Source organism: Dryobates pubescens, chromosome 16 (assembly GCF_014839835.1).
Source record: "Dryobates pubescens isolate bDryPub1 chromosome 16, bDryPub1.pri, whole genome shotgun sequence".
Taxonomy (NCBI): domain Eukaryota; kingdom Metazoa; phylum Chordata; class Aves; order Piciformes; family Picidae; genus Dryobates; species Dryobates pubescens.
This window is the reverse complement of record NC_071627.1, coordinates 10,182,042-10,194,254: the sequence shown is the minus strand read 5'-3', so window position 1 is coordinate 10,194,254 and position 12,213 is coordinate 10,182,042. Positions and strand designations below refer to the sequence as shown.

The 12,213-nt window shown below is 37.9% G+C and overlaps 1 protein-coding gene across 16 annotated transcripts in view; it reads right to left on the bottom strand.

The window, feature by feature from the left end:
• The window catches only part of TENM2 (teneurin transmembrane protein 2), a 668,081-nt gene that overhangs the window by 248,576 nt on the left and 407,292 nt on the right, over positions 1 to 12,213 (bottom strand). The gene's annotated exons all lie outside the window — the stretch shown is intronic.

The window sequence follows — 12,213 nt, the reverse complement described above, 5'->3', positions numbered from 1 at the left end:
GAGAGGGGAGGAAAGGGAGAGGGGAGGAAAGGGAGAGGGGAGGAAAGGGAGAGGGGAGGAAAGGGAGAGGGGAGGAAAGGGAGAGGGGAGGAAAGGGAGAGGGGAGGAAAGGGAGAGGGGAGGAAAGGGAGAGGGGAGGAAAGGGAGAGGGGAGGAAAGGGAGAGGGGAGGAAAGGGAGAGGGGAGGAAAGGGAGAGGGGAGGAAAGGGAGAGGGGAGGAAAGGGAGAGGGGAGGAAAGGGAGAGGGGAGGAAAGGGAGAGGGGAGGAAAGGGAGAGGGGAGGAAAGGGAGAGGGGAGGAAAGGGAAAAGAAAAGTGAGGAAATAAGGTAGAGGTTGAAGTCTCCCAGAATTCCCAATGACCCCATTGCTGCTATGCACACAGAACTGTGAACAGAGTATTACCATTAACATTATAATCACAGTAAACAAGCATCTGGCTGTCACTTAAAATACAGCTTTTCTCTACCAATAATAAGAAGCATTTTCTGCTAATTTCTGTTATCTGTAAATCTCTCTTGGCATTCTAACTCTGCACTTAACGTGCTGTACGTGCTTCACTTTCTGCACAGTGAACACTTGCACCAAATACCAGCATGTCTTCTTGTTACCTTAAAGATAGGCAGGGATTTATCCAATGAAATATCTACAGCATAAGAAGATAAGGAATAAGGAGATATTTGCTTATGTCAAAGATATTAAACAGAAATATTTATTTTCTTTACATTGGGGAAATAATCATAGCCTATTACATAAAAAGCACTTGTTTCTTGGCTAGCTCTATTAATTTAATTTCAGGGTGGGAGCTGCAGTCAAGTTCAGATCAAATATTTATCTATCAGTGGATGATATATCTAAATGAGGGAAGTACAGGGGTACATCAAACCCAGATGAATGGTACCTGCTCATTTTCAGGTACAGTGATTTGCTCTCTGTGAGACTATTCCTGCATGGATACCTGCATGGATGTCAACCAGAAATTGAGTTGCAAGCAGCCACTGTATTTTGGCTTTTGTATTTTCTGTTCTGTTAGACTACTGGAAAATTAATCAGCAAGTGACCCCTAAAAAAATAAAATATACAAGCACAGCACAATATAAACGCAGCAGCCTTGAAAAACTAAACTTGTGTAACAACTTTCCGTCCTTGGTTTACTGATGTAAATCACAAGCATCCAATTGACTGAAGGCACTATTATGAAGTCAGTGACACAATGCTGCCACAGGTTTTGAACTATAACATGGACAAACTATTTCATATGCAGGAGAATTAGCAATATACTTGCCAAATAAAACTTCAAAAATCTAAATTGACTTCAAATTGAGTGCCTATCTTTTTAGTTTTTATTAAACTTTGTTTCTCATTCTCCCCCTCATTTAGATGCTTGCAAAATAAACATAATTATATCCAACTTTAATAACTTTAGTACCTAGAGCTGCAGGTGCTAGTTTGCTGTATCTATTACCATATTTTAAGACCTTTTAAGAAGATTGCATTAATTTCTATGATAATTTAGAGCCCATAATGCATTCCAAGACGCAAATAGATGTTAATCACCACAGAATTACTTTCCCCATATACTAACGAAGTCATGCTGTAACCAGTAACTACTAACTTTGAAAATTCAATATTGCCACTGAAAAACTTGATTAAAATTTTGTTAGAGTAACGATACCCCTGAGAATGGTTTAAAAACCCCCAAAGTAATGAGCAGCTATATAAATTGTTTTATCCTTCCTATGGAAATTACTAGGACTGAAAATGTTTATAATGTCCATTCCATTCTTTGCCCAGTATTAATAGAAATTATCCATTCACTTTTATCTTCTGCCACTACCACAGACTTAAGTCCATGCAGCAGCTAGATCAAAGATAACAAGCAGAAAAGAGGCTCAGTTATTAAAATATGTTCAATACTACAGGTACATCTCTGAGGAGAAGCTGACATTAGTTGTCACACATATTAGGATATTTAGATTGATAAAAATAGGCAAGAGTTTTCCTCTGTAATTTAAGTTAAATCCTAGTTTGTTTCATCAACTTGAACAGCCTCTAACAAATCAACATTAAAATACAAGTGAAAACTGACAATCTTTTCTGGAACAAGCCCATTTACAGCTTTTTCTGCAAGCTACAAGTAATGAAGGAATGTCTTTCCTGCATTAGCCTTGTCAGTTATTTACAGCATTATGTACTAAACATAGCATACATTGTTTTGTCACTGTTAGGAGGGTGACCCAAAATGAAGGCACACTCCATCTGTTTCAAAGACACTGCTGAGTGACCCATTACACAGGCTGAGCAAAGCTTTCAGCTTTGCTGTGCTTTGCCCTCTGGACATGCAGGGACACTGGCTATCTGCTTTGTTGGTATGTTGATATGCATGCTACTGACTCTGTTAAAACTCAGATCTGGTTTCAAAAACCAAACCCCCAGTCTTAGCAGAAATTATTGCTGTGCTCCATAAATTCAACATTTTCACAGTATCACAGCATCGCCAAGGTTGGAAGAGACCTCGAGGATCATCGAGTCCAACCTGACACCACAAACCTCATGTCCAATCTCCTCTTAAACACCTCCAGGGACGGTGACTCCACCACCTCCCTGGGCAGCCCATTTTCATTTAACAATGAATTTTTCATCTGTGTTATTATATGGAGATTATAGTTCCCTCTTCCTAGACCTAGAGTTCTCAGGATAATGATAAGAGAATAGGCATTTGGAGAATTTACCACAAAGTTTGGGTTTTTGTTTTAAGTGAATACAATGGAGCATGTCAGGTGGAAAGGACCTACAGTCATCACCTAGTACAACCACTAAGCAATCCAGGCTGACTGAGCTCAAGCATGTTGTTAAGGGTGTTGTCTAAGTGCCTGTTCCACACCAACAGGATTGGGGCCACCCCTCCAGGAAGCCTGTTCCTGGGCCTGACAACCTTCAGTAAACAATGCAGCTCCAACACCGAGTAACACCACCACCTTTGTGTCTGCCCAGATCCCAAGTGATCTAAACAACAGAATCAAGTTGACATTTCAAACTCTCTGTGTGGTTAAATTTTCATACATTGAGTTCCCACAAAGGAAAATTATTGTTTGAACATTTTTTTTAATTGCCTGTAGACAACAATCAGGTTCAGGCAAGAAGCTGAAAGTCATTATGACATTGTGATAATTCAGATTGCTGTAAACAATTAACCCACGTGTAGAGGTTCAACTGGGTGCTGTGATTCAGCAGTATGATGAAAACTGGATGGATTGGGTTCTCATTATAATCACTGTTTTTCCTCAAAGAATCTTCTCACGTTTTATAAAAAATTAGCAACCACTTCAGTGTCATGCTCTAAGGTGGGTTTCAATGTTGGAGGGTCTCTATCATGCTGACAGCACTAGCCTTGAAATGCATTATGATGTGCTGGAAGAAAACCAGCTCCTATGTGAAATATGCACCAGAAAAAGAAGTATTTAAAACACTGGGGGGCTTACAGATCAACTTTTATTATGAGCACTTAAAAAAGCCTTGCATTCACTCTGGCATCATCCTTGATACTTCTGAATACTTTCAATTTCTGCTTCCTTGAACAGAAGTTCATTATGTCTTCCTAAAACATGCCAAAAGAGGGAATAAAGATTTTAAAAGCCAGGTCAAAAGGACCCAACTCCTCTGAAACCCTCAAATGTAACCTTAGTTACAGGAGAAATTTAAGTTTTGAGAGACAGACCGAAGGATTCTGGAAGAATAGTTTATTTACTCTTATATTTAAGCAGTTCTCTTTACAAGATTAATATCTAATTGAGAAATGAAGTATTTAAAGATGGTATCCTTTTTTTGCTTTCAAGTAACAATCTGTGATTTATTTAATGGTTGGGTATTTTTGTAGCAGCAGTCAATGCCATTTGAGAAGTGACAGGATTAAAGCTGCCACCAATACAAATTAAATCATTAGCTGCTGCATGTAGAAAAAGTCAGAATCTTGAATTTAAAGTCTCTACAGACAAGTAGAGGAAGAATTTATTCTCACACATTTTATATAAATAATCACTCAAATCTGTACATGTTAAGCACAAAACATGTGTTAGCATAACAAAGTATCCAGTTTATACAAATGGGATTCTCACCCTTCTCATTGAAAGAGAAAAAATTATTAAAATTTAAAAAAAAACAACTAGCAGCAGAAAACAAAGCAACTGCTTGAGGAATTAAGTAACTAAACAAACAAGTGCAGTATATTTACAGAAAAAATCTTCAAATGCCTACAGAAATTTTCAACCTGGAAGCTCTACAGAATTTTAGTAGGAAAGAAGAAAGCTTAGAAGAGGTGAATAAACGCAGCTAAAGAAGGTGCTTATCTGGAGAAGTTCCTGATGAAAGAAGGTGCAAGGTATGCATAGCCCATCACTTCAGTACAGAAACTCCTATTCCTCATCTCTTCCTGCGGCTGTCCACAACCCTGTATCCTTCAGTGCCTCTAGGGAAGAAGGCCCACCAGGGATCACAAGCACACCTTTGAGTTTCTCCACATTCCCCATGTCAGGTGTCACCTCTTCCCCCACAGCCATACCCTTAAGCTGACACCACACAGGTGTGAGAAAGTGCCAAAGTGCCAGAGCTTATTGAGGAGACAGAGAGGTAAACAGGCTTCCCCCATATCCTGGCCATGTGCCATTCCAGGTAAGAGCTCTTGAAAATTAGTTTATTTTGAATTAGAAAACAAGTGGATAGAAAGGCGCAAGGGGCGCGGGGGCTGGGAAAGAGGTGCAAAACACAGCGGTAAAGTTGAAAAGGACAGACCAAAAGCTGGAGTTGTAAAATCAGTCAAACCCCATGATTCTCTACTGTAATAGATCTTGGACATTCTAACAGCGTAACCCTGGAGTTTCCAAACCAACACAATGAAAACCCCAGAGAAGACTTAGTATTTAATTTGCCATAACTCCATTGATTCAGTATGATTAAACTCAATATACTGTACTGAAATGGAGACCAAAGTCAGGCCTACCCACTGCTGTAGGAGACAAAAAGTTAATACAGACAACTCTCAATATAGAAAAATGATTAATGCCACATTTTGTCAGAAATCTTTTCTCCACACAGCTTCACACAGTCAGAAAACAGAAGAGCCTGAACAGGCAACAAGCGTTATGAATCCCTCTGGGAGCTCCAAAGGACCAACAGACCACAATAAATTTACACCATTTAGAGGAACTGAGGAGAGGATCAGGCAGAGCAAGTAACAGATCTATGTATAACAATTAAGTGCATGCAGGGACTCCTTTTTTTGGTTCATAAATTCTCCTTCTTGATATCACATTGCAAAGTGGGTAGCTGAAAAACCAAGATGACCAACAAAATACAAACTGAAATTTTCAAAAGTAGAAACAGCTGCACAATGTTGATTTGTTTGTTTTCTTTTCTTAAACACAGAATGGCTGTAATATCAGTGATGGTAAACCTATAAAGAATATGCAGTTAGACATTTAAAAATGTTGAGCTCTTGAGTAAAAAGTACACAACAAACTTCAGTGCTTTAAAAAATAATCATAATAATTTGAATCTATGACAGTTCTGCCCCCCACCCCCAAATATTTTACTTTAATTGTGAAGTTGAAGAGGAATTTTCTATTGTGCAATTTATGGTGTCCGTCAAACCAGAGTAAACCTAGGCTAGAATTATGGAGAATTCTCCCTTTTACAGCATCACATTACAATGTGTGTACACTATTGATATTTTAAGACCTATAATAAAGCATTTGCCCTTTGTCACTGTCAAAACCAAGACAATTACTGTAGCTACCTCTTCAGTCTGTTCTGTTGTAGAGTTGTCGGGTTATTTTTTGACTTGTCTGCACAATGGATGCACTTCAAAAAGACTCCCTAATATACCTTTTCGAAATGGTATTCCCAGATTCCAAGAAAAGAGTTAAACAGAAAAGTGTTTTAAGCCTTTAAGATCAGTTGTGATGCACACAAAATGTCAACCAAACATTTGATCAGTATTGTTCTTTAAGAAATCAGCCCCCCTTTAAAATAACGTTTTTGGAATCAAGGTTTGTTTTTTTTTTTCCAAATGTAACAATTTCCCTAAAAAGTCTGTCCCCATTGAGGCTGTACTACCTAACAAATGGCTTCAACGTCCTTTTCCTCCCTTGAATGGCCCTGCATATTTTGCCAGAAACATGAAAGGTAGGAATGCAATTGCATTTGTGCTGATGCTAAATGTTAATGGATTTGCCTAAATGTCTGCTAATAGCACCCCTAGAATTAGCTAGACTAGCGGTGCATGCCTAATGTCTTGTTTTTGTCATTGCTGCCTTAGCTGTTTTCTCCTTTTTCTCTCAATAACAAAAGGAAAGACATTTTTAGTAAACTGTTTCTATACATCTGCAGCCTGTATAGCAGGCATGAGACTAACATCATGTAGCACTGACACAGCATCATCAGGATCATAAATCCCAACATTCTACTGATTCTTTAAATTAAACATGAAAAGTTTATTTATTTTTTTTAATTAAACATGAAGTTCTGACTTTGCCAGCCAAAATCTGTCCTTCTGTCACCACTTCTAATTCTTGCAGGTCACTTCTTTTGCTAAAGAACTTAGTTGCATGCAGTCAGAAGATGATGCTCTTGATTGGTATATATTTTCAGAATGCTGTGGTGAACAAAGTCTTTAGAAAAAAAAAAAAAAAAAAAGATTTTGCAGGCAAAACCACTTAATAAACATGGTTTGCACTCCCAAAGATCCAATTTGCTGAGAATCACAAAGCAATTTCACAGAATCACAGAATGCCAGGTTGGAAGGGACTACAAGGATCATCTGGTCCAACCTTTTGAGGTAACGGTAAAATTGGAATGAGGTGGCCCAGCACCCTGCCAAGCTGAGTCTTAAAAACATCCAGTGTAGGGGATGTCCCCACTTCCCTTCCCATGTCTCACTGTTCAGATGAGGAAACATGTTCTAGTCCAACGGGAATCTCCCTAGCAGTAACTTGCCCTTGTTACCCCTTGTCTTTTCCATGGGATGCCTTATAAAAAGGGAGTCTCCATCCTCCTGGTAGCCAGCCTTTGTGGACTGGTCCATAGCAATAATACCTAACCTAAGTCTTCTCATCTACAGGCTGAGCAATCCCAGTTCTGTCAGCCTTTCCTCACATGGTAGGGCTTCCAGAACTCTGATCACTCTCATGGCCCTTGTCTGGACAGTTTCCAGTCTGTCCACATCTTTTGTTTTCTACAGTGGGGACCAAATCTGCACTCAGTGCTGCAGGTGTAAAATTTCCAAGTGTAAAAGATATTAGAAATAAACACCTAGAAGAGGTTTCATTGAGCAATGGTATTTTTAGCCCCAAATATCCGTGAAAATCAGAAATCTGTGAGAAAATCTGTGTTAACAATTTGTGTCTGCAGCAGCCATACAAATGCATTTTGTTCTCAAAGTCTTCAGCAGTTTCAAAGCATAATAAAAGTAAAAATATTTTAGAAATCAACACCTGTCCTTTTAGTAAGAACTGCTAATTTCTAGCTGCCAGTTGACTAAGCCACCTTGAAATAGTTTACTATTACTAGCACAGGACAGACATTTAGACCTTTTACTTCTGTTAAAAGTACATTAAAAGACTGTATTCTATAAAGCAAATAGTTGCTCCAGGTCCAAGAAACTAACTTTCAAATGTCTAATTAAAAATTCTGGTCCTGGTTCCAATTATGATAATCTATTAAAAACCCCTAAACCTACAAGGTTTTTCATCTATGTCAATGGAATAACACCACTGTAAAGGGTAGGAAAAGTAAGAATCAAGTCTCTGATTATATTATGTTTCAGAAAATTTGTTAGCATGTTATTAGCAAAATGTTTATTTGTTAATTATAATTTTAATTAAGATACAACAATAAATTATCTTTGCAACATTTCTGCAGCTATTTACAACCCCTGAGACTTAGATATCTCATTCTATATCTGTAAGGCTGACTGCAGCAAATTAAAGTGATACCACAATGACTGCACTTTGCTCACCCAAAATTCCTCCTGTACTTTTGAAAGGGGAATGAAGGCATAACAATAGCCATTCTCATAAAGAATGCTTCAAATCTGGTCTTCAAGAAAGAAAAAACAACTATTAAAAAATATTTTTTTTTAAAAAGTGGTTTTTAAGCTGATTGCTGTGGTGTCTGCATAACTTAGAATCTTGCTAATGCCACTCAAAAATCCAAGACTAATGGCATGACTAGGCAAGAAAAGACTGTGAATCCATACACTACCTTACTTTGGTGTTGGTTGTTGCCCTCACCTCAATAACTTACAGTTAACCTTTACAATAAGCTTCCATTACAGGATATCATGTGTAGTTTTTCTGTGTAATAAAAGCATCCTCTGTCTGTATCAGTAAGGCAGGAATGACTGGAAAGTCTAGGCATATTCTTCCAAGATGGACTGCACTGAAACACAGCTTGTCTGTGAGACATACATTTATGATGCAACTTCTGACTTAAGTCTGGTTGCACTGCCTTCATGACTTATCCCAGAAAATACATCCATCTGATCTCACATGAATTTAGAGAATGCCAGACCACAATGGAGAGAGGGGTATGCTCTAAAGAGCATATCAAATAGAAAACACACCCCAACTGACAGCACATTCTAGCTAGGTTCAGCAGAAGGTGCAGGAGCCACCTGCTGCAAGTCTCAGCAATATCAATTTTCAGAATTCTGCACGTCAGAGGCATTTTTCCAATTACAATTATCAAGAAAAAAAAGTATCTCCCCAGTTACACTGCCATGATTTCAAAAGGAAGGTATATTAGATTCAAACCCAGTGTTTTTCCTTCCTGAAAGCAACAAAGCTTGAGATACCCTTTGAAGAAACATTTACATTACATTTTATCTTTCATCAAAAAGAATAGAGATGAGGCACAATTCTCATTGTGATTCCTACCCAAAATGGCAGTGGACTCCATACACAACATAGGGCACCAGGGAATTCCTTCTCATCTCAAGGCCAGAGTAGCTCTATCCTACAAACATGTTATTTCAAATGAAGGAAGAATGCTGGGTTAGTTTCACTGCTATTCGATTCTCACTGTAACAGGGAAGACAGAGCTTGATTTATTTCTTTTCTTCCTTCTTCCATGCATCTCTCATCTAAACTGAAAAGAGTCACATGGATACCTTTCCATATCACACCTATATATACTGCCTTCTTTTCCACGAGCCAGAAAGCACAAAGAAATGTAAAACACAAATATTTGAAAGACAAGTATGTGTTGGAAGATGACAGCTATTTGGCAACTCAAAGTCATATATGTCAGATCTGCTTTCTGTGGTGCTGATCTATGGTTCAAGGACACTATACAATAGCACTAACAGAGCTATGCTACAACACCTACTTCTTTTGGTATTATTATTTCCATATTGTTTCTACTTTTCTCATTAACTGTAATTTACCTGCCATTTTAATAGTCAAAATGTAAAAAGGCCAATAAATATCTGCCAGAAGACCTGCAAACAGAAACAGGTTTTATAAACACATCCAGCAATTACTCAGATTCTCACCACCGATGAGGCTGCTGCTCTGCTGACCTAAGCAGTGCTTTCTCATACCGTGCATAAGAAGGCTTCAAAAATTACTAAGGGCTATGTGTGTGTGAAATACTGATCTCACTATTCGTATGTGTGTTACCTTTGTAATTTGGAGTTCGTTGGTTTTGTTTATCCATGTTCATAGGATTATGTTTCATTCTTTTAATAGCATATAGTTTATGATTGAACGCCTGGAGGAATGAATCCTGAATGATGTGTGCTTTTGCACTTGTCAATCTTTTACAGTCTTTAGCTTAAGATCTTTGATAATCTTTACATTTTTAATGCCAGCAGCATGTAGTTCAGCACCATTTTGGTTTAGATGAACAATAGTGTTTAGAGAAGAGTGACAGAGGATTCCTGGGCTTCTGAGAGTCGCTGTCTGCCAAACATCTAATCTGCATGCCTTCATCCCTTCCTTACGTATAGAAGAGAAACTCGTCAACGTAGCCCTCAGTATAACTAAAGTAGTAGTTCCTGGCCTTCTCAAATATGCATTTTACTTTGCTTCTAGAGACTTACTCTGTTCTTTTGCATCTTTCTCATCTTATGTCTGGGAAAGTTTTCTGCCTTCATATTGCAACCAATGCAAAATTTAGTCTCAAACTTCTCCTTGCATGTTTCTCGCTCTGGTAATTTTATTTTATGTTATTTTATTTTTGGCTGAGAGTAGCATCCTATTCCCTGAACAGGTCACAGATTGCTTCTATGTACACACCTTTGAGCATAACATCATAGTCTGTATGAAAGTGTGTGACTGAGATATACTGACCTATACTAGTGCCATGCAGCCCTGGGAAGACACAGGACAACGGCATTATGTTGGCAGTTGGCTATACTCCTGTATTTTAAATACCAGGATTTATTTAATCTCTGTTTTGACTGTTAATTAAATAAAGCTTACTGTTCTAGGCTTAAAAATTAATAATTAGGATATAATTTTATTTTAGTCCTAATGAAATCGTATTTGGAACTTACTGTCAGTAGCAAATGCTAAGCTGAATTCATCTGCCGCTCTCAACCCCCTGAAAACACAAACCATTACAATAACTTTGAAGCAGTCCAGCTCAAGCAGTTCGATATTACAGTGTTGGAACTATGACAATATTCATAACAGAATGTTTCAAATGAGGAACATGGCTCCACTTTGTCAATATTGTAACTGCAGTTTAGCTTAAAAAACCTGGTATTACCCTGCTTCACAGATTCATGCTTTGGCAGAAGACTGAAGTAATTTTTTCTATTAGATCTTAATGATTTGCAACCACTGGCTTTGGGTTTTGTGGGTTGGTTTTGGTTTTTTGGTTTTTTAGGGTTTTTTTAAATGATCTCTCACTCTGTTCTTCCATTTCTGCTCCCACCGAAAACAAGTTATTCCTCATGTTTGGAACACTGTCTTGTTTACGCTGTTCAGACATTTGTTTGGTAGGTGCCATGTGAGACTGTCTAGTTTGCACAGAATTTAGTATGCATAACTCATGTTGTATGCTGCTGAACAGCACTGAGGTAGAAAAAAAAAATCCTGCACCTTTATGAAATAAACAAGCCACATACAGTGGCAAGAGGAAAATATTTTCTTTTAAACCTTTGCTCCTGAATTCTATTCTAGACACTAAGACAACTGTTTCAGAAAAGCAGCCATCAAAATCAAAGAACTGGAGAAACAAATTAAACAACTCCTTTGATCAATCTGTTATGAAATTGATAATAAATTATATATGCTCCTTGGTGGTTAGGAAACCTGTCCTCTTCCTTGCTGTTCCCATGTCTAACCTAGCCCACAAGCCCATCAGGACAAGGATCAACCACTAAAAAACACTTAACACTGTATAGATGATGAATAAATAATGCAACAACTCTCAAGGTCATAAGGTGAAAACAAGACATTGCTGGGAACATTAACATGAACTTGTGTCTTACTTGCTCTTATGAAGTAGAGATGGTGAAATAACAGAGAGTCAAGGTGTAAGTTGTGCAAGTAGGGACAACTTCCAGGACTAGTGTACAAAAATAGAATTTAAAAATAAATAAACCAAATAATAATTATTAAAAAAACCCAAACCAATATTTACACTAATTCCTACCCCTTAGCTCTTGAAACTGTAATGATTCCATGATTCATTTAAGCCTTTCTGAGCTACTTCTCAAATATACCTCATTCCCCAACTACTTTTTCCTTCTAGTAAGTGTCTACTTCATGCTGTATTTCTCAGCAGAAATTGTATGCTGGTACTGCTCTGCACAACTGCCATGAGCACATCACAGGACTGACAAGTAAATCAATACATACTTAGTTTAGGAAAGTTGAAGATAGTCCTTAAAACCTAAGGAAGCAAGATTTCTGGATCTCTTTTTCCTATGCTATCAGACATGTAAGACAATACACATTTTAGAACGCTAAGTGGGAATCTTCCATCAGCATTCTGCCATTTGGAAGTTCAATCATGTGAAGATGCATGAAAAATAAGAAGCAGAAGTAATCAACTGATTTAATGAACTGACCTACAGTATACAATCCAATCCCCCCCTCCAACCCCCCCCAAAAAAGGCTAAAAGTTAAAAAAAAAACACAAAACAGAAGGACAAAGAAAGAAAGGCAATAGAGCTCAGTTCTTTTGAGTTTGGGAGGAGTTCTTTCAAC